The sequence below is a fragment of the Cetorhinus maximus genome, chromosome 2 (genome assembly GCF_964194155.1).
Source record: "Cetorhinus maximus chromosome 2, sCetMax3.hap1.1, whole genome shotgun sequence".
NCBI lineage: Eukaryota > Metazoa > Chordata > Chondrichthyes > Lamniformes > Cetorhinidae > Cetorhinus > Cetorhinus maximus.
Genome location: NC_135880.1, coordinates 41,684,160 through 41,708,139, shown reverse-complemented (window position 1 = coordinate 41,708,139; position 23,980 = coordinate 41,684,160). Strand labels below are relative to the sequence as shown.

General features: G+C 39.9%; 1 protein-coding gene across 9 annotated transcripts in view; it reads right to left on the bottom strand.

Moving 5' to 3' along the window:
- LOC144693754 (soluble lamin-associated protein of 75 kDa-like) overlaps positions 1-17,859 on the bottom strand; it is a 104,341-nt gene extending 86,482 nt beyond the window's left edge. For 5 of the 9 annotated variants that reach the window (XR_013579596.1, XM_078563819.1, XM_078563767.1 and 2 more), the window contains exon 1: positions 17,374-17,483. The gene's annotated coding sequence lies outside the window, so the exon portion shown is untranslated. Of the gene's footprint in view, positions 1-8,512; positions 8,536-16,945; positions 16,999-17,373; positions 17,497-17,829 lie in introns of those variants that run through there. The other 4 variants (XM_078563794.1, XM_078563758.1, XM_078563809.1 and 1 more) reach the window with 4 other exon arrangements.
- Positions 17,860-23,980: the final 6,121 nt, after the last annotated feature.

The following is a 23,980-nucleotide window of genomic DNA, read 5'->3' as shown; positions in this document are numbered from 1 at the left end:
TTTAGATTGACCAGGCTCCATCTAATGGCAGATGGTTGGCCAGTACAGGTAGCAGCTGAAGTCCCAAGATTATCTGCACTAACCAATATCTGCCACTAGATGGAGCCCAGGACTTCTGTGTAAGTACAGAATGGGAACCAGAAGTGGAGCAACAAAAGAACAGACTCTGGGAACCAAGATAAAAACAAGGGCCAGAACATAAGAGGATCAAGGGAGGGGAGCAAGGGGAAGGAGGACTGAGGGCAGAAGCACTGCAGGAGAGGTCATGCAAACGTGCAGGTCACAGAAGAGGAAGTGTGTGGCAAAAGACGTTGAAGTGAAACTGGCAATGTTAAATGGATATATTGAAACTATTTTATTAATTACATTAAAGGTGAAACAACGTTAAGTGCTCCCATCATGCCGCAGAGTTCAACAAGGAAAACTGCTGACCTCAGATACAACTGCACAAAGCTGAATGGCACACACCACCTTTAAACAAAGGTGAATTGGACGCAATGAGATTCTCATGCTCCGTTGACTTTATCTTGAATGGAGGACTTTAATTTTAAAACATCTTACACTAATGAGTATCCATTGCGTACAAATTTATTACAATACAAACCCACCACAGGCCGCCAGGAGGGCCAGCATGCTGCAAACACACCACTGATCTCTACATCGTAACTCGCCATCAGGAAATCAAAACTTTCGCATCCCGCCTAATTAAGTCACCATGTTTCCCTCTCTTGTGAGCTCCATAAAATCTACCCCCCAACAACTGTGTCAAAGTTCGCACATTGTGTATAACTGGGTAATACTCATATTGGTCGAATCAAAGAATCCTGAAAATTGCTATGCTGCTTTCAAGGTTTGCTGAAATAATATTCAAACATTTTTAATAAATTATAATTCTTTGTAACCATTTGATTGGGAAAATGGGTTCCTCCAATGGTGAAGCTATTTGAAAACAGAAATTCTAGACATAATTTTTTTGTTTTCCAAAACTATTATATTGAAAATGTGTTAATATCAAGCTTTAATTTTTGAAATGAATGACAATACAGTGGGATTGAGATTTGCTGTGCTCAAACCACACAAAGTTCCAAAAAAGGTGGCTAGATAAGGTGTCCAGATATATGAAGTGTTATTAGAATACCAAAAACACATTTAAATTTAGTAAACAAGTAAAAATACCAGTCCCACATCTGCTTAGTGAAAGTGATAGAGCTTTATAAAATATTACAGCACATAGACCATTGGCCAAAGGTCTATGCCAGAATTTATACTCCATAGCAGATAGTGTTTTCAGTGGAATAGTCACATATGTCTAAGTTTCAAAGAGAAAAAGTTCTTTGCTAAACTTTCATCATTTGAATACTTCAACATTTCCATCTGGTATGATAAAATTTACATCAATTGAAATAAATTCCTAAGCTTGTGGCTAAACTCCATAGACTTAAAACAGGAAATTTGATGGGCAAAGTACAAAAAAATGCTTTAATAAAAAGCAGTCTGGCCTATCCGTAAACAATGATAGGAAGTCAGTACAGAACAGATGATTTTAGCTGCTCTAGTTTATCAAAACAGGAGCAAAGCAGGTACACACCACATTAAATAGTGAGCCTCAGTTTGACTCGAACTCTACAAAGTCCCCGCACTGAACAAAAAAATTCCAGAAGGGAAGAGCATCAAATTTTTTGGAATATAGGATCTATACATCTCATGGCCTTATGACATGCAGTGTATTTGCATTATGTAGCTCAAAGGGATAAATGCTCATCGTTTGTACATGCATCCACTCTCTTAACCCAATCCTCCACCCACCACCACCCCCACTTCACCCAGCATTCAATTATAGCAGCATTGTGAAGACTTCAGCTGAAATCTGGTAGCTCAGCATACAGCAGAATTGAATATGGGACCTAATAGTCTGTGTGGTTCAGTGCTTAATAAAGCCATCAAGAGAACATAGGAAGAGGAGTACTTAGCTAAAGCTTGTTCTTCCACTCAGTGAGATAATGGCTGATCTGTATCTTAACCCATCCAAATTTGGCTCCATACTTTTACTTGTTATTCTTTCATGGGATCTGGGCGTCACTGGCTAGACCAGTCTTTATTGCCAATCCTAATTTCACAGCAAGTAACTCACCTCCTGACTCCCCAAAGTCTGTCCACCATCAACAAGGTACAAATCAAGAGATTGTGATGGAACACCCTCCACTTGACTGGATGAGTGCAGCTCCAACAACATTCAAAAAGCTCAACACCATCCAAGACAAAGCAACCCACTTGATTGGTACCCCATCCACCACCTTCAACGTTAACTCTACCACCGATGCACAGTGGCAGCAGTGTGTACCATATACAAGATACACCGCAGCAACTCGCCAAGGCTCCTTTGGCAGCACCTTCCAAATCCCTGACCACAAAGAAAAACAAGGGCAGCAGACGCATGGGAACAGCATCCATCACCTGCAAATTCCCATCCAAGCCACACACCATCCTGACATGGAATTATATCATCGATCTTTCACTGCTGCTGAATCAGAGATCTGGAAATCCCTCCCTCACAGCACTGTGGGTGTTCCTGCACCAGGTGGATTGCAAAGGTTCTAGAAGGTGGCTCATTACTACCTTCTCAAGGGCAATTAGGGATGGGCAACAAATGCTGGCCTTGCTAGTGACAATCACAGCCAAGGAACAAATTAATTAAAAAAAAGACTTCATCGAATTCCTCTGAATTCCATATCCCATTTTTCTGACCATTACACCCCCTTGTTATTCCTTTGATCCTTAAAATTACTTACGACAGGTATTTTAGTATCATCCATGTTTGGTGTCAATCACTCTATCCCTAGATCCAAATCTAGAATGTAGAGAGTGGTCAGACATGGCCACAGAAAATAGCCCTTTGAAATACTGCGACACACTTAAAAATTTTTCACAATTGCCCTTAACTTCCTAATTTGTTCCCTCCATTCTAATCAGTTTTTAAAAATCTGAACTTGTTACTCTTTCTCTCATTCCATACTACTAATTTTCCATATGTTAAAGGCTTTCTGCAAATCCATCTACACCCCATCCACCACATCCCTCCATCCATCAGATCGGTCACTTCCTCAAAAGATTTTTGATTTGTCAAACACCATTTTGCTTACTGAAAATTGTAACTTCTCTCTTCATTCAAGGTACTTTAATAATTTAATCTTTAAAAAAGATTCCAAACTTTTTCTTACCACAGATATTAAACTAACTGGCCTGTAATTACCTAGGTTTGATCCACCTTTCTTTCTGAAGTTGGGCTTTAGATTGAGGGCTCTCTATCCACTCTCAACAGAGCTCTGAAAAAGATACCCAAGGACATTTGCTATTTTTCTTCTGTCTCAAAGTCTCAGGTTTTTCTTACCTATTCTGTCGCCCCTAAAGATGGCTATAACCCAATATTTTTATTTTTTTACTCCTGTCTAGTTTACAATGTAGTACAGACAGCGGAACTGGACAATAAATCAGAGCAGTGAGATGGAAAATAAAGATATGAGGAAATTACATCACCTTTTATCTCACCATACTAACGCACAGGTTTACCTCAGAAATATCTGCTAAATCTAGAATATAAAGCCAAAAACATCATCCTTTTGCCCCAAGTTTGCACATACAGGAATAACAATAATAGATTACAATAAAATAGTGCATGCATGATATATACTCTTGCTTCTCCTCCTTGACAAGGATGTGCTGGTCAATAACGTAACGGTCAGAAATGCACCGATGTTATCCCACAGCATTAAAAAAGGCCATGGCTATCAGTGGCTGCAGTAAATAAGTACAGTACAAGCTGAAGGATATGAAGAACATCTGACATATGCCAATAAGCAGCACTCACTACAGATTTTCTGTAGTGAAAGATCAGTAAAGAAACGTCCTGTACCATCTTTGCAAAGTTGCTCTGCTTCATCTTTAGGTGCAGTGAGCTCTTTCATCAGTTTTATGCAGTTATTTCTCCCTACTGGCAGCCAGAACTCAAGTTTTCCAGCTACCCTAGTGATAAGCTGAACAAAGCTTGCCTCTGGAGTCTAGAAGAATAAGAGTTATCTCACTGAAAATGGAGTGCAGATTGGAAGCAGGATGAGCTAATATGAGTGGGGTGGAGTTGCACTTTTTTTTTCTTACTTTGGTGCAGCGGAAGGAGCTGGTTGGTGGAATTAAGAAACACAAGTCTTAGTTGAAGAGGTGCGAGCATTTAATAAGTACAGTAAATAGCATACATAGGAATTTTTCTAAGTTACTTTCTTGATTAATTAAATAACGTAACTAAATTAAGTGGAAGGACAGGTATGTTTGCTGCTGTGGAGTGTGGGCTCACCTGGACGCCAATGCAGTCCAGGACAAACATGTCTGCAAAAAGGGCAAGCAGCTAGAGAAATTCTAGATCAGGATTATTGATCTGGAAGCCGAACTGCCGACACTGCGCAACATGGTGATTGGGCAGGGGGTGTTGGAAATACCTGGACACTTTATACCAGAAGACGGTCACACCTCTTAGAATAGGGTCGTCTGTTTTGATCAGCAGCGAAGGATGGGAGGGCATGACCACAAATGAGGCAGGTAAAAGGGACCAAGCAGACATTGGTGGAGAAGCGTCATACTTTGCAATTGTCAAACAGAATTGAGGTGATTGCAACCTGTGTGGACAAAAGTGAGGTCTGCAGGGTGGATGAGCAGACTGGCCACGGCACTGTGGTACAGGAAGCTGTTCAAGTGGGTGGAGCAAAGAGTGATAAAGTGGCAGTAGGGAACAGTACAGTCAGAGCGATAGACACTGTTCTCTGCAGCCGAGACCAAGAATCAGAAGGCTGTATTGTCTGCCCGTTGCCAGGGTTCTGGATATCTGTTTATGGCTGGAGAGGAACTTGCAGTGGGAGGAGGATCCAGCTGTCATTAGGTACCAATGACTATGCAGAATCTCTTTCCTAGTTCTGCCTATGAGAGCATGAGGAACTAGGGCACTGAATTAAGAAGCAGAACCTCAAAATATAATAATCTCTGGATTATTACCTGAGCCACGTGCAAATTGGCATAGGGTTAATAAAATTAGAGAGATGAATGTGTGCCTCAAAAACTAATGTGGGAGAAGGGGTTCAAATTTGTGGGGCACTGGCACCACAAGTGGTGCCAATGCCCCACAAACTGGGGAAAGTGGGGGCTGTACCGTTGAGTCAATCTACACCTGAACTGTGCTAGGACCAGTGTTCTAGCGAGTCGCATACCTAGGGTAGTAGAGAGAGGGTTTTAAACTAAACAGCGAGGCAAGGGTTCACATTTTGGAAGATGTGGTAAATCAAAAAGTAAAGACAAGACAAGACAAGACAAGACGAGAGAGAAATATGGGAAATGATAAACAAACCATGACAGGAAGGGACAGAGAGTATAAATCTAAGAGTAAATCAACAGATAAGGCTGGAGGTTACAAAAATAATAAAAAGGACAAAACTAAAGGCTCTGTACCTGAATGTATATAGCATTCGAAACAAAGCTGTGAGCACAGAAAGAAATAAGTACGATCTGATAGCAATTACAGAGACATGGCTGCAGGGTGACATAGATTGGGACCTGAATATTGAAGGATACATGACATTTAGGAAGGACAGGAAGTTAGGAAAAGGTAGAGGAGTGGCTCTGTTAATGATGGTACTAGCACAATAGAGAGGGATGGCCTAAGTTCAGGAAACCAGATGGCAAAGTGGTTTGGACAGAAATGAGAAATGATAAAGGCAAGAAGTCACTTGTGGGAGTGGTGCTCAGGCCCCCCCCTAACAGTAACCACACGGTAGGACGAGATATAAAGGAAGAAATAATGGGAGCTTGTCAGAAAGGTACGGAGATAATCATGGGGCATTTTAATCTACATATTGACTGGAAAAAATCAGATGGGCAAAGGTAGCCTAGATGGGGAATTCATAATGTTTTCTGGATAGTTTCTTAGAACAGCATGTTCTGGCACCAACCAGATAGCAGGCTATACGAGACCTGGTATTGTGCAACGAGATAGGAATAATCAATGGCCTCATAGTGTAGGCGCCCCTAGGTAGCAGTGATCATATATGATTGAATTTTACATTCAGTTTGAGGGAGATTAGAATGGGTCTAAGATGAGCATTTTAAACTTAAATAAGGGCAATTGTGAAGGCATGAAGTTGCCTGTTATTCTTCTAAACTCCAGCAAATACAAGCCTAGCCTGCCCAACCTATCCTCCTAAGACAACCCACCCATTCCAGGCATTAGCCTAGTCAACCTTCTTTGAACTGCTTCCAGCGCATTTACACCCTTAAACAAGGAGACCAATTGTGTACACAGTACTCCAGATGTGGTTTTGCCAATGCCCTGCATAACTGAAGCATGACCTCCCTGCTTTTGTATTCAAATCCCCCCACAATAAACAGTAACATTCTCTTAGCTTTCCTGATTACTTGCTGTACCTGTATGCTAACTTTTTGTAATTCATGCACTAGGACACCCAGATCCCTCTGCATCTCAGAGCTCTGCAATCTCTCACCAGTTAGATGATATGCTTTTTTTAATTCTTCCTGCTAAAATGAACAATTTCACGTTTTCCCACATTATATTCCATTTGCCAGATTTTTGCCGACTCACTTGATCTATCTATATCCCTTTGTCACCTCCTTGTCTTCTTCACAACTTAGTTTCCGGCCTATCCTTGTGTCATCAGCAAATTTAGCAACCATACCTTTCGATCCCTTCATCCAAGTCATTTATATAATTTGTAAAGAGCTGAGGTCCCAGCACTGATCCCTGTGGCACACCACTTGTTACATCTTGCCAACCAGAAAATTACCCATTTCAGTTTCCTGTTAGCTCGCCAATCTTCTATCCATGTCAGTATGTTACCTCCTACACCATGAGCTTTTATTTTGCACAATGACCTCTGATGTGACGTTTTATCAAATGCCTCCTGGAAATCTAAGCACAGTGCATCCATCAGTTCCCCTTTATCCACAGCATATGTTACTTCAAAGAACTTCAATAAATTGATTGGGATAATTTTGGTCTACTGATACAAGTCAGTTCTAAATGGCCAAGAACTGATTTGTAATCGCATCGTTAAAAGAACATTTGCCAACAAAATTGGCCACTCACATGGCATTGATAAATTATAGAATCCAAGTCACAAACTAATTGGTTATCTGGCTTCAGGTATGGAAGCTGGCAACAAACTCCAAAATTAGTCAATATTCCAAGTACATACATGCAACAAAATATCAACAAAAACCAATGAGTCATTCAGGTAAACAGAGTTCCAGGTTCTCCCTCCGGTCTGTCAAATTTACTGATCTCAGCTACAATGGAGATTGGGTATAAGTGGCCTCAGCATCTTCAGACTTGAGGAAAGAGAATTAAAAAGTCATCAGATTCTTGTGGCTTTCAGGTGGTGGGGGAGGAGAGGAGGGGTGGTAATGCAAGAAAAGTCAGAAGAAACACCAAATTTTCAGATGCACCAGGTAGACTCAATCCAGTTAACAAGAAATATTGACAGAACAGAAATATAGTGTGCTAAACAATTTTAAAGAGAGAGAAATAATGATCAGCATGACAAACAGCCAGGAACGGCCCAATTTATATATAGGAAAGTACATTGTGGTGTTAATACATTTTGTAATTTACTAAAAGTAACATATTGTCACACACTATCAGTATTAGGCTATCTGAACAAGCTGTCCAAGGCTATGAGTTGAAATACTCTTAATACCAGCTATTGTTCTGGAATGGCACCAATATCACAAAATGCCAGCAGGAATTTATTTACGAATTTATTTGCATTTCATTAATAGCTATTCTCCACCACAACCCCCCCCAAACACCCTGGCCAAATTAATACAATATGTCACACACACTATTCTGGGAAAAATGCTCGAGTGTTGACCTCGGAGAAAATAAAAGTTTGTCTCCCAGTTAAATGCACCATGGTACCAGGTCTGCTGGTCAGGAAGGTCCCAGTTCCAATTTCTGTTCTGTGCCAAATTACTTGTTCTAAACCAAGTGGCAGTCAGGACATTATGATTAGTCTCAACACCCTTATGTTTAGGAGAGAAAAAAAAATTGCCAGGGTTGCCTTTTTCAATCGGTATCTGGTGACGCTTACTGGAATGTATGTCCGTTAAATGGCCTGAATGTGCAGCTTCCACAGTTAAATAGGCTGCCAACACTCACTCTGTTAAGTTCACAAAACAGGAGTAAAATGCATTTTGGCAAGGCACTGGAAAACAGCTAACACCCATAGGATCTGTCCCAAACACAAGTCAGCACCTGTTATAAACTCCAGTGGAAACAAGCGCAGTCTGTCCTACCTTTCCTCCATAAGATAACTCGCTCATTCCAGATATCAATCGAGTACACCTCCTCTGAACCGCCTCTAAAGCATTTACATCCTTAAATAAAGAGACCAAAACTTCACATAGTATTTGAGATGTGGTCTCACCAATGCCCTGTATAACTAAAGCATAACATCCTTACTTTTATGCTCAATTCCTCTCGTAATAAAGGATAGCATTCCAATAGCCGCCTTGATTACTTGCTGTAACCTGCAAGTAACCTGCAAGGAGAGGAGCAGAGAAAAATGGAGGGAAAAAATTAAAAAGCAGAGTATTACTTAAATGGAGAATGGTTGCATAATTCTGAGGTGCAGAGGGATCTAGGTGTTCTAGTGCATGAGTGACAAAAAGTTAGTGTGCAGCTTACAGCAAGTAATCAAGGCGGCTATTGGAATTCCACCCTTTATTACGAGAGAAATTGAGCATAAAAATGAGGATGTTATGCTTCAGTTATACAGGGCATTGTTGAGACCACATCTCGAATACTGTGTGAAGTTTTGGTCTCCTTATTTAAGGAAGGATGTAAATGCTTTAGAGGCGGTTCAGAGGAGGTGTACTCGATTGATATCTGGAATGAGCGAGTTGTCTTAAGGAGGAAAGGTAGGACAGACTGGGCTTTTTGTTTTTATCTCTGGGCTTGTTTCCACTGGAGTTCAGAACAGCGAGAGATGACTTTTTTGAAGTGTATATAATCCTAAACGGTATTGACAAAGTGGACGTGGAAAGGATGTTTCCTCTTGTGGGTGAGTCCAGAACTAGGGGGCACTGTTTTAAAATTAGGGGTCGCCCTTTTTAGGGCAGAGATGAGGAGAATTTTTTTCTAACAGAGGTTTGTGCGACTTTGGAATTCTCTGCCTCAGAAAGCAATGGAGGCAGGGTCATGGATTCCCTTGCCTAACAAGAAACTAAGTAATTGGGGGTAGATGGGAATGTGGAATTCGAAACACAAACAGATCAGCCATAATCTTATTGAATGATTGAGCAGGCTCGAGGGGCCGAATGACCTACTTCTGCCCCTATTTCATATGTTCGAAACAGAGTGTTAAACAATTTGCTTTACTGATTGGCTGGGCTCATCAGTTTATCAAACCACAGCAAAAATAACTTTAAAAAATTTTGAAAGTTAACTATTAAGATTCATAAACAACAACTTGGGAACTGTCACTGACAAAAGTTTGAATCTACATTCAGAAATGGTTTTTGAAACCAAATTTTAAGTTAAGCTTGTTTTTTTTCTTGAACTCAGCTTGAGGCTGCCAGGCTGAGGGAACTGGACTGCTCCTTCAAGTTCCTTATCTTAATTTTGATTGATCCAAAAAATGCAAATAATGGTTATCAGGTGTCAATCAATGCACCTGACAAATATCCTCATGGTGCACCATTTCTCTCCCTGCAGTGCATTCCTTGTAATGTACATACTATAACACATTTCCTATTTTGTTTTAATAAAATATACCATCAGACCAGACGTCTCAACCATTATATTGGGTGTAATAAACTGAATACCACAATGTGAGCTTTATCTGGTAAGCCAGAATCAGATGAGTTAGCCTTGAAGGCAGCCATTGTGCTTTCTCATGAAAAAAGTAATTAAGATTCAGTGGGTCTCCAATTCAAAGAGAAAATGAATCTAAAGCTGGACAAGGGACAGCAGATCCTTGCACAAGGAATCTCGCAATCTGGAGGATACTACTGGACTACTGTTCTTTATTTTCAACATATGAAACACTATGTGGCAAGTTCTCAGGTAGCAGAACCATAGGACAGGACAAACTAACCCCATGTGCTTCTAGCAAGAAGGACATTTAGCACAGATCAGTAAAGTTGAATAAAATGTAACTATTTTCCTCATCCTTCATTCTGTACAATTTTAAAATATACTCATTATTTTTGTCTGTATGATCTCTCCCTAGTCTATGGCTAATGCGTATGCTGTTTTGAGGGAACACGATACATATATGAGACTCAAGAGCATAGAGTTCACTGCAATTTAGTGGATTCATTAATTCTGAGTTACATCACTTCTGTGAGGCTAGAACTCAAAATGCGCGCATACTGTTTGCGAAAAGAGAGGGACAAAAAAAAAATCAGGCAGGCTCCAATATGGGCATGCGCTTCTTCCTGCCCAATATTCCTTAATCAAGGTGATCCATGTACCCAGATATACAAGCAAAAATACACCATCCCATTTACTCCACCAGACTGCTGTAAAGACGAGACATCCAAAGTGCAGATCAATGTAGGATCTCAATATAAATCAATTTATATTAAATCGAAAATGTGATAAGACCCTAACATTGACAAAGCACCAGCAGAATAATGCAGATTGCATAAATCTATTTCAGCCACATTAAGGGGCCAAAATAGATAAGAAAGTCAGTGGGATTCTTATCCAAGAAAAATTACTGGTGCAACAATATGATATGCCCGCCTTGATCACGGGGTGGACAGTACAGACGACTCATCACTGAGATTAATGCGCTTGCTGAATGAAGAATGGCTGCAGCACAATTACAAAATGAAACTAATATATTAGCTGGACCACAATCCTGTGCGACATGAATTCAGTAATACTGAAACAAAAATCAGAAATGGCTCTATATCAGACTTGTAGACGTAGGGAGACTGCAATAAGTGACAAAAGGAGATTTTTTATAAATTAGACTTTTTTAAAAATTGCTTCCGCTTTAGTTGTGTCAGCATCACAGATTAATATCGGTATTCTGCCAACATTTATATAGGTAGCGCTAGCTAAACCAGGCATGACATGTTGAAATGGTAGTCCCAATAATGAAACCATGTAAATTGAAATAATCTAAAGATGGGTCTTGAAGATTTCAAATGATAAGCCTGTGGTTATTTCCTTTGGCAGCTTGCTCCACTGTGGGATTATCCTGGAGAAGAAAGTTTGTTGATACACTGTCTTGGAAACAAATGGTCTTTGCAGTTTGTGTGGATGGCTACCTCGTGTTTTGTCATTGTCAGAGGGCATTAAGCGCTAGTTTTTGTCAATTCCTACCAGTCCATTCCACATTTTATAGAACATGGTCCGTCTATTTTTCTCCTTCCCTTGCTGTAGTGATTCCCATTCCTTATCTTTGATCAAGGATGTGACACTGGTGTATTTCCCACACTGATTTGTGCAGAATCGTGCAGCACATCTTTCACTTCAATCGTATTTATCTCTCTCGCCATATAAGGATCCCACACACGACTTGCATACTCCAGGATTGGGCGAACAAATGTTTATTAAACCAGAAGTCTGATATTTTTGTTACGATGCCAAAAATTCCTCCTCAGAAATCCAAGAACTCTATTTGCTTTGGATGTCATCAGCTGAATATGGAATCTCCATTGGAGGTGGTTGAAAATTGAGGAGCTTAAATGGTGAACCAAGGTTCAAACACAGGACCACAACAAGTTTCAAAACACTAGAAGGAAAATAACTAGACGAGGGCAAACCTAGGTTTTAAAGCCCAAAGATTTTAAGAAGGAAGGCACTTTGAGGTAATTGAAAAATAAAGACAGTGTAATGAATCTTGATTTCAATACAGTGAGCATGGGGAATGAATCATCTGTAGATGAGATAGTTGCAACTTAGGAGAAATAAGAGGAGAAAGTGAGTGAGATCAAGAACAGTTTACAAGAGACCAACATTGGCTTCTGGTACCTCAATGCCTCTAGTTTAAAATATGAGAATGAATACCTGTATTTAAGTCCTTTCATGACCTCACCCCTTTTTATTCTTAATTCTAGTGATAAAATTGCAACATTGGAACCAGGGCATGTTACTGGACAACCCAAGTTAATTGATCTCAAATTATTTACTACATTGCAGCAGAAAAAGAGCATCTTATTTAAAATTAAAACAGTTTGATTCTAAGAGGAAAACAGTTAATTGCGGAGGAAATAAAAATTACTGAGTAAAATAAAAATGTTTTAAGTGAAGTACTGGTTTAGAGGCAATTGATTTGATCACAACAACACATGGTTCTTTTTTCATTTCTGGCAAACTCAGTTCAAATCTTTGAGGAAAAAGATTATCTGGTCCAATATTGAAGGATCCAGTGGAAATGAAATTGGGTTCCCTGCCCATCAGTTCATGTGCACTGTGCATTGATGGGTTCCCAAACCGAATATTTGCAGCTCCAAGAGATCAGATTTAAAAATTAAAGAATGGTAATGCCATGGCAGTTCATAATGGCAACAGCTACTAAGCAGAGTTCAGAAAAAAAGTTTAATTTTATATTTGGGTTCAATAACTATCTCTGGACGTAGATTCAAACTTTTGTCAGTGACAGTTGCAGGGCTGTTGTTTATGACTCTTAACAGTTAACTTTCAAATTTTTACAACTTATGGTGCGATAAAACTGATGAGCCCAGCCAATCATTAAAACAAAACGTTTAACACTCTGTTTCTCCTTCATTTTTCTCTGTTCCTCTCCTGCAGATGTTGACTTGTGGTTGGGACAGATCCTACAGGTGTTAGCTGTTTTCCAGCACCTTGCCAAAATGCACTTCGTTCTTTTTTTTTGGGAACTTAAACAGTCTGCCAACACTTACTCTCTTAACTGTGGAAGCAGACCATTTAACAGACATACATTCCACTAAGTATCACCAGATACCATTTGAAAAAGGCAACCCTGGCAATTTTTTCTCTCTCCTAAACATGAGGGTGCTGAGTCCAATCATAATGTCCTGACTGCCACTTGGTTTAGCCCAAGTAATTTGGCACAGACCAGAAATCAGAACTGGGACCTTCCTGGCCAGTAGGTATCATGGTGCATTTGACAGGGGGACAAACTATCTTATTGTCAGTAACCGTGAGACATGTCATTGCAACCAAAAATGAAAAGGTGACCTGCCATGTCACAACTCAAAATAGACATAAAATTGCTGTGTCATGCGTAATTCCATAACTTCTTGTATCAGAAACAATTGCATTAATGTGGGAACAAGTGCTTTCATGTTCCCAATATTGTCTCTCAAACATGGTATTGCTCAGTTCCATTTAAAAGATTGAACTAGTTTTTTTTTGCTAAACCCCAATTGTTTATGCGCACCTTTTAAAACACAGATGTGACTAGAAAACATTCCTCCAAATTCATTACGGTTATCCTATTACTATTGCAGAAAAAGAAACTCAAACCCGGTTAACGTACTGTTCTGGACAACTAATTCCAAAATATTTTTCCTGAATCGTTCAGGGTTAGATAAGTTGAAAACCTACTAATTGATGCTAAAAGATGGTTACGGACTTACATGCATTCCCCAGTGTAATCCAGCTACCATCCTACAATAATCCATAGAGTTGAAGTTTACTTTATTACAATAACACTCCTACACATATGCACTAATTAATGATTTTATTAAAAGGCTCCACTTCTATTAGATATTGCAGCACGCGTTTGGTAATTGGTATAAACCATTCACACTACAGAAGGTACCAATCAGAGGAGCCTCACTATATGCCATACAAAGCCTTTTGTTTCCCTCCCCCAAGTCTACAAATCTCACTAAAATAACTTCCCAGAGGAATATACTTTCCCAGTGCAATGGTTTCAACATGTTTTCCACAACCACAACCCCCCTCCCCATTTTAAAACACAAATTTGTAAGGACCTTGATAGAACTTGCTTTTTTCCTGTTTATCATCCAGAAAAGCCACTAATGTCACAAAACGGCACATATCTGTTCACCTTTCCTGTCAAATAAACCACCATGAAATAAGTTCCAGACATTAGTTCATGTTCAAACCCGTCTCCAGTACTATTAACTAACATTCAACTGCTGGCTTCTTAGAAGACATGAGGTTATTGCCTAAACATTCTATGAAAGGTCCCTCAGAGCAGGTAACAGACAAAAACAAAGTCAACATCACCACCTGAGCTCCAATGAGGCACAAGGATTTCTTGACTCTCATTCAGGAATAGCCAAAATGAATGATTGATCAACTAGAAAACCATATTTTTGTAGGTTACGTCTCTAGTAACTTTACTAGCCACAGTAATGCCATGGTCATACAAACTTCAACATGGTCAGTCATAATCACAAAAACACTGGTAATTCCACTCAAAGACTGTATTAAGACATTCCAGGGCTGATTAGATTAGGGATTAAGTTCTGAAAACAGATGGCGTTAAGCATAACAAATTAATAATTTTAAAAAACACACAAAAGAACACCAATGTTGATTTCTCCATTCTTTCACACGATCTGATTAATCATAATGAATAAAACAGATCTTTACAAGCTGATGAAACAAGAGTATAGCTCTGTGAAACAAAATCTCTTGCATTTAAACAACAAACATTAGGACCTTGAGCATTTCTATGCACGAGAATTATTTATCATAGATAACTGGTGAAACAAGAGTGAAGTTCAGCCTTGTTGACCCAAGCACAATTCTTTTGGCCCCTGAGCTGATAAGAAGCCAGAACTTGGCACACAATATACTACCCTAAACTAATTATCATCATCTGGGGAAAACCACAACCTCAAACCTAAAAACTATATATTCACACAATACCTGAACTAGCTTGGCCACGGTCTGTACTATAAAAGAACGTCTTGAATTTATATAGCACCTTTCACAACTTCAGGATGTCCCAAAGCACTTTAGAAGTGGAGTCTGGAAATGTGTATGCACTAATAAACTCAAGAAGAAAGTCAATGAAATACATTCTAAATAAAAATAATCTTGACAAGTCACACCAAGCTTTTGCGAAGTGAAATAGCACTAGGTTGTCACGTTATTGCTGCTGGTTATGACACACCCGTCACAAACAATTACACTCTAACTTTGTACATGAAGGATTATCAATTATAACTGAACCAACACAAAAGCTTGCACCAGGAAAATCACATTTAAATTTTTTTTTAAAAATCACACCACACTGTTCCCTACTCTCATGTCAACAACAGACTGCACTCACGTGCAAACAAACATCGGCATTTCCAATTTTAATTGGCATCCTTTTTGGATTGGCTTTTTCAAATTTAAAATCAGTAATTATAAAAACAAAAAACTACTGCGGATGCTGGAAATCCAAAACAAAAACAGAATTACCTGGAAAAACTCAGCAGGTCTGGCAGCATTGGTGGAGAAGAAAAGAGTCGACGTTTCGAGTCCTCACGACCCTTCAACAGAACTCAGTAATTCACTCAGTAATTATGATCCATTAGAAAGACATTTGTTCACCACTGGATTCTTGCACACAGCCACATAACCAAGATATGAGAAAGGCCAGTTCTGTAGAAGAATCAAGTTTGACTCAAAACATAACCCTGTTCCTATCTCCACAGATGCTGCCAGAGATGCTGAGTATTTCCAGCACTTTGTTTTTACTTCAGCATCACCCCCAAATGGCCTAGTTTCATGTTAAAATTATGTCCCCTCGCTGTGGCCACCCTCACCAGAGGAAAAAGTTTCTCCCTACCAACTCGATCAACTTTCATCAGAACAAAGATTAAATATTAAAAATAAGGCATTACAAAATCTGAACAAAATCATATTTGCCTGAAATTATTCCAAAGTGTGATCAACAATTGCTCTGATTTTTTTTCCCCATGTTACCCATTGTTATGCAGATCAATGACATTCACAGAATCACAGAATTTTAACGGCACTGAAGGAGGCCATTCGGCCCATCATGTCTGCACCACTCTCCAAATGAATGTTATGATCTCATGTCATTGCCCTGCCTTTTCCCCCTACCTTTGCACATTAGATGATTATTTGAATAGAAACAATGTCCTCTTGAACGCCTCAATTGAACCTTCCTCCACCACACTTCCAGGCAATGCATTCCAGACCCAAACCACTCGTGTAAATTTCTCACATCACATTTGCTTCTTTTGCGATTCACTTTAACTCTGTGCCCCCTCATTCTTGATCCTTTTATATGAGTGGGAACAGCTTCTCCCTATCTACTCTGTCCAGCCCACTCATGATTTTGAGCATCTCTATCAAATCTACTCTTAGCCTTCTTCTCTCCAAGGAGAACAATCCCAACCTCTCCAATCTAACCTCATAGCTGAAGTTTTTCATCCCTGGAACCATTCTTGTAAAATTACTAGAATATTTTACCATCTTATTTCTTAATTTTACCATCTTAATTTCTTATTTCTTTTACTGAACATAAAGCTGATGCTGAAAAAAGGCAAGAAATAATTTCAAATTGTCAATTCCTTCTTAATAAGTTTATATAACACCAGTGGTAATCTCATGTAACATCGGTCCCATAGCTGTTTGTTATTGGTAACGTTACTTAAATCAGTCTTCAAATGACATCAATGCAGAAGAAGTTTATTCAGAAGAATTAATCAACTCACAACCCTGTTCGAATTCTATTCCTAAAGCTACCATCCACCTGCTCCATCATATATGTTGAAGTTCAGCAAATGTATATGTTCAGTTTTTTGAGCTGTAAAGCTTTAATAGTTCTCTAGCAAGTGCTATTGCTGTCTTACATATTTTTGCAGCCTAAAGTACAGGACATACATTTGACAATCCAATAACATTCTGAACCATTTTCCGGTTTCTAAAATGTGTAAGTGGGCAATCAAATTACACTTGTATGGAAGATGGCACAAGACGATTGATCATGTTACGACTGACAAATTTTCTCAATAAAATGGTTTCAATAATTCATCAAAATATCATCCCCAGAGTCGTTTCATAATACACAACACGATTATTGTCTATACACCTGTTGACCAAGGGTCTTCCTGACACCAATTTCCATTTTGGATGATCAGCTCTTATGAAAAGGTATTCAGTGCTGGAATGTCGACCATCTCTCGTTGGTTTTGTTGTCCCCTCTGCTGTTAAAAGCGCATGCTCCGATGCCGATTTACACATCAATCCTTAAATCCAGTCCTTTTACCTCCACTCACTAATACCTACTGCACCTTTCTTGCATCCAGGGCCTTTCACGTTCAACGTTTAACTACAATCGAGACAGAGCTTTGAAATTTCGCAAACGCAGAACAAAAACATACCAAAGGTCAGGTGCACGAACTGCTTCCCTCCGCCGGCTTTGGGATTTGCAGCCAAGTCTTGTTGAGGCTCCGGCTCTATCTCTGAGTCCCGGAGCGTGTCTGTGGCTGTGGCTCTGCCCCTGTCTCTCGCTGCTGCTGCTGCTCATTAAAGCCGGTCTGGAGCTCATAAAGCTGACGCACGCAATGCGACGCCGGCAATTTAAATTAAAGGGACACTGTCTAACTTAAAAATACTACTGCTCTCCCCCGCCCTCCCTCCCCGCCAGCAAATATCATCAAATCCAGTAAAATGATGGGCAATTGCACATATAGATTTTTTTTTCACAAAAAATGATCCAATTTAGAATTGCCTGCACAAGAGGAAGTTGCTAACTGTCTTTTAAAAAGCTGCATAACCTTATTGCAAAGGTGAAAACAATGATTTCAGAAATAATATTCAGATTATGCTGAGCTCACCTTAAAGGGCCATTGCTGCCCCTGTGAGGTTTTTGGAATAGCATTTTTCCTCCTGTGTTTGGCAACAGAACACAATAAAGAAAAAACATAACAGGAAAGAGTTGAAGTATAATTCTTCATCAGAATATTATTTGTATTTGAAAGATACCATTTACGCTCCTCTTACATCATGTTAGCTTTGGCTCAGTTGGAAACTCTCTCATCTCTGAGACAGAAAGTTGAGGTTCAAGTCCTAATGCAGGACTTGAGCATAAAGGTCAAGACTGACCCTCCAGTGTCAGTGTTGGAGGTGCTATCTTTCGGATGAGATATTAAGCCGAGGCCCCATCCGCCCTCTTAGGTGGATGTAAAAGATTCCAATTAAGGTACTATTTCGAAAAAAAAGTAGGGAGGCTATCCTCTGGTGTCCTGGTCCATATTTATTTCTCAATCAGCATATAATAAGCAGAGTATCTGCTCATTATCACATTGCTGTTTGTGGAACATGCAAATTGGCTGCTGCATTTGTGACTTTACAACAGTGACTTCATGTCAAAAGTACTTTGCAGTCTGTAAAGTGCTTTTAAACGTCCAATGCTTGTGAAAGGTGCTACGTAAATGGAAGTCTTTCTTTTTTCCCCAAGTAACATTATTGCAATGAAAATAAAACTGAGCTCATCGCTGCTAAAAGAGGGCCAAATTTTCTTTCAATCCATGATTTCTGGCCACAGTGTGTAATATATCCATTTTATCCAAATGACAACAAACAAGACCTAAGTGTCACAAACCATTTTAACCTGACAATTTACTAATTTGTTACATGCTAGAGTTAATGGAGGAAGGTGCTTTTTTCCAATTCCATTCATCCATCCAGAAACCTACAGTTGGGAAGAACTACATTACAACATTATAGTAATCCAAAACATTCTACAAATTATTCAATTGTTACTGACTCTCCTATCCTACCATTAGTCCATTCCATGTCAGAACACCCCTCTTCTGATGAGCAATGCTAAATAAGGATTTTGCCAACCTGAACTTGTGCCTCTTTGTCCCACTGTCATGGTCACAGCACAGCACTGTCACAGCACATAGCAACATTGTAGGATACATCTGGCCCTCAAATATCTTCCCAATTCTTCTGCTAATTTTCTACACTATCTGCCAACCTAGACAGCCACATGTTAAGTACCCTCTGCATAATCATGAGCAACGTCTTCTGGTTTTGAAATTTCCAGCAATCTCAGTCATAATTTAAGCATTCAAGTTATCTACTCTCTTAAGGCTGCTGAATAACATTGTCCTTGAACCTTTCCTTATCCAAAGTAAACAATAACAATATATATCACAAGATCTAGTTGTTTTTTTTTCCTTATTGCTGGGACATAGTGCATTGTATTTTCAGACTGCTATCTTCTAAAATTCCTGGATCCCTCCTTTGTTTACTCTTAGCTTTGAGGCAGAAGTTTTGGATTCAAGTTGGACTTCAGAGACATAAGCATGTAATTCCGTCTGACATTCCAGTGCAGTACTGAGGGAGTTTTACATTGTCGGATTTGCCATATTTCAAATGAGATGTTAAAACAAAGTTCCCACCTGCTCTCTCAGGTGCCTATAAAAGGCTCCATATTCCAAGAAGACCTGGGCATTCTACTAGTGTCCAGGTCAGCAGTTATTCCTCAACCATCATCATTATTATCTGGTCATTATCTCATTGCTGTTTGTAGGACCTTGCTGTGTGCAAATTGACTACTGAGTTCCACACATCACAGCATTGACTACACTTCTAAAGTACATAATTGTCTGCAAAGCTCTTCAAAAAGTGCTTATATCTTTTTTCTCTTCTGTGTTGCATCCTGTAGTCTAGAACCGTTTAGTTTATATTTACGCTATTTAAAAGTATTTTCTCTTTCCTAGTCTCATTATTTTGTATTTGTCCCCATTAAATTGTCATTTTCTACTCATCAGCCCACCTTCCCCATTTATCAAGATCTCTTTTTAATTGGTTTGCCTCTTCCCTGTAGTTTAACCTCACAACAATTAGGTATCATCTACCAACTTAGACAATATCTGTCCTCAGCTTTAAATCATTTATATATATACTGTAAAGATCAATGGCTAAAGCAATGATCCCAGTAACACCCTACTTGGTTCTGTAAAAACAGAAAATGCACAACTACCCTTAGCTTTCTCTAGTTAATCCAATTTTCAATCCAGATGAGAAGTTTGCCTCTTATACTATGGATTACTCTTGTGCAGCTTGGTATTAACATTTTTGCCTGATAACTAAACATATCACCTCCCCGGACATTCCATAATCAGCAAGATCCATCATGAAGATATCCAGTAAATTTGATAGGCAATAAACTACCTCCCACAAATTCACATTGACTTTCTTTGACCTAGTTGGTTGTTTCATTCTCCTCTCTTTCAGAATGCCTTATAAAGCTTTACGCACCACATTTTTTTCCTCATTTGCCTGTAGTTCCCCGTCATGCCTCTTTTTAAAAAAATATTATTTTGTTAGCTATTTTGCAATACTCAGGCACTGCTCCCATTTCTAACCATTCCCTAAAGATTCTGATAAAAGATGTGAGTGACTTTGCTGGTTGCTTCTTTAAGTACCCTTGTATGAAGTCCACCTGAACCTGGTGTTTTGCCTTCTCTTAACTTTCAGATTTTTTTTTGGTGGCTCTTCTGTCTCCTTCCTCACCAAGAAATGTAAGTTCCATGTTCAGAGGGTGGAGGTAGGGGGAGAGGGGTGGAGGGTGTTTCATTGCTGAAGAACGGGGGGATTCCCACACTCCCTTTTTGTGAAAATTGAGGAGTAGGATTTATTTATTATATTTGCTACTCTTTGGTCACTTGACATCCAGTAACATTTTCTGATGCTTCAATGGCATTTATCTTAGTAGCTGCTTGTTCTGAATATATTTATAGAAATGTTTAACATTTCTTTTCATATGGTCTGCTATTCTAACCACATTTTCCATTTCACTTTCTTTGCAATATTCTTTCCTATACTCTTTGTTACCTCCACCACTGATGTTGGGCAAAGATGATGTTTTCACCCTTGTCTGTTCGGCCATTTGATTGTAAACAGTATGGCCAGGATTTTCCCCTCGGTGATTTGGGGCCAGGGCCCGGTCGCCGAGGGGAAAATGATGCAGGATGACGTCAGGAGGAACCCCCGACGTCATCCCAGTCCATTTAAATTATTAGGAAGGCGGGCAGACAGTGAAATCAGCTGTCCACCCGCCGACCTGTCAATAGTCAATTGAGGCCATTGACAGGCTAATTCAAGTAATTAAAGACCTGCCCAGCCAACCTCAAGGCTGGCGGGCAGGCCAGGAGCCCCAGCGGGGTCCAGATTATTCATGAAACTTCATCCACAGGTGGGATGAAGTTTCATGTCCGTTTTGTAAAAAATTAATAAAGTTTATGTGTTCTTTATTAACATGTCCCATCTCGTATGACATTGTCACATAAGGAGGACATGTTAATAATTTTTTAATGTTTCTATTTTTAAAGTTTTTTCCACTGTCAGTATTCTCCCTGAGACAGGACTTTGCCTCAGGGAGAAGTGCGCTCTTTCTTAGACAGCACCTTCCAAACCCACAACTGCTACCATATAGGAGGACAAGGGTAGCAGGCACATGGGAACACCACCACCTGGAAGTTCCCCTCCAAGCCACTCATCATCCTGACGGAAGGGGATTCCCTCCCTCCCCGGAACAGGAAGCGCATAGCACTTCCTGTCAGGAATGCCGCTGGGTGGGCCTTAATTAGCCTGCCCACTTAAAATGGCGGCGGGCCCCATTTCAATGGCGGGGGTCAGCTGGCCATTGGGGCCTGCTTGCCATCTGAGGGCAAAATTCTGCCCTATATCTCAAAGACTAATGGAGGGATTTCAATTAAACTTGGTACAGATTGGGTGTGGCTCAAGGAATAAGTGACTAGTTTTTGGTGAATCCGGATCCTGGAATTTTTTAAAGGATCTGTTAACATTGGGAGATAGGGCGAATTGACTTGTTTCTTCAGAATGTTGTGGGTTGTTTCACTTAGAATGTTGTTGATTGTTTTAGAATGCTGCAGATTGTCAAAATGTGAACAGAGTTGCCAGAGCAGGTTGTTGGATATACATTGGCATGAAGCTTCCTCAGTGAGATGGCAGTTCTTATTAAAAAAAAATTGTTTTTCAGCTTCAATCAGGCAGGATAAAGCCTTAAGGAAGAGCTGTGTAATTGGAATAATGTTGAGTTAACACTGCATTGTATAGGTAAGAGTTCCACTGAGTGCCCTCTTCACTTGTTATCATATATACCTTATTGAAGTCCCTTCTCAGCTGTCTGTTTTCATGGATCAATAACCCATGTTTCTGGTTGGCTTTTCATAACTCAGTGCTCTGAAGCTAGGGGTCAGCCTTGTGTTTTTTCCCAGTGTTAAATCCAGTGTTTGAATGTTTCCAAAAATGGAACATACTACAAATGCTAGAAATCTGAAACAAAAATACAACATGGTGTAAACATTCAGCAGGTTCAGCAGCATCTGTGGAAAGAATAGGCAAGATGATGTTTTAATTGTGCATCCTTTGTCAAGAATTAATGTTTCGCTGTGTTTGGATGACCAGAAGTGGACAAGTGCGGTTTAAGTATGGCCTCCCACTAAATTGTACTCTTTTGCTTTAACTGAGAAGTTATCCTTTCTATTTGCACTGTCGATTGTTGCTTTGTAGTATTTAGATAGGTTAACATGGTGCAGCATGGTGCCTAACAAATTTACTAGACATCGTGAGGATGTCCACATTTTTTTTCAATTGCCTGTAATTCCCTGTCATGCCTCTTTTAAAAAAATAATATTTTGTGCAGTTCCCACAATGCTCAAGAAGTTTGACACTGTCCAGGACAAATTAGCCCACTTGATTGGCACCACATCCACAGACATTCACTCCCTCCACCACCTGTGCACAATAGTAGCAGCACGTACCATCTCCAAGATGCACTGCAAGAATTCACCAAGGCTCCTTAGACAGCACCTTCCAAACCCACAACTGCTACCATATAGAAGGACAAGGGTAGCAGGCACATGGGAACACCACCACCTGGAAGTTCCCCTCCAAGCCACTCATCATCCTGACTTGGAAATATATCGCTGTTCCTTCACTGTTGCTGGGTCAAAATCCTGGAACTCCCTCTCTAACAGCACTGTGAGTGTACCTACTCCACATGGACTGCAGTGGCTCAAGAAGGCAGCTCACTACTACCTTCTCAGGGCAACTAGGGATGGGCAATAAATTCTGGCCCAACCAGCGAAGCCCACATCCCGTGAATGAATTAAAAAAAACACTAATTTTCCTTCGCCAGCGTAGTACAGGAGCAATTTGGCCAGAGTATACTTGAAGTGTGCTGAGCCTCAGCAACCAGTTCAGGGTCAACCATTGCCGTGGGTCTGGGGTTATATGTAGGCCAGACCAGGTAAGATTTCCTTCCCTAAAGGGCATTAAAGAACCGGATGGGTTTTTACAATCAGCAATGGTTTTGTTGTCATTATCAGAGTTTTTAAGTTCAAATTTCACCATCTGCCGTGGTGGGATTCAGACCCGGGTCGCCAGAGCATTACCCTGGGTCTCTGGAATACTAGTCCAGTGACGACACCACTACGCCACTACCTCCCCCTGCAAGCCAACGTCCTAATATGTTGGGCAGCACCAGCTGGACAAGCAGCAAAAAGTCTTCCTGTGCTCAGTGCTCCCCTTGTACCCACAATTTACACACTTAGTTGACAGTCTCAACTGTCAAGAATGGTAGGTCTTCAAAACATCAGGGAAATTCACATAGTGTAGCAGGGTTTGCTCTCCTGAGGTTAAGTTTATGGTGCGAATATCAGACAGATTTCAGGAAGCCATAGACAGTACTTGTCCAGTTGAAATGAACTAAATCCTCTGCAGAATATTAAGGGAAAGTAAATAACAGTGGAAGTAGCCTTGTAATGAATTCTTTGTTCATTATTGCCAATTGACATCTTTGGCACAGAAAATGAACCTTTAGAAGTGTGAAGTCCCTTTCCTTCCCATTTTGAATTTTTCAGGAAGATATTAAAAATATAAAATTTTACCTTTGAATATTTAACTTTTCCTTCCTGTCTTTTTAAATTCTCTCTCTTGCTCTTAATG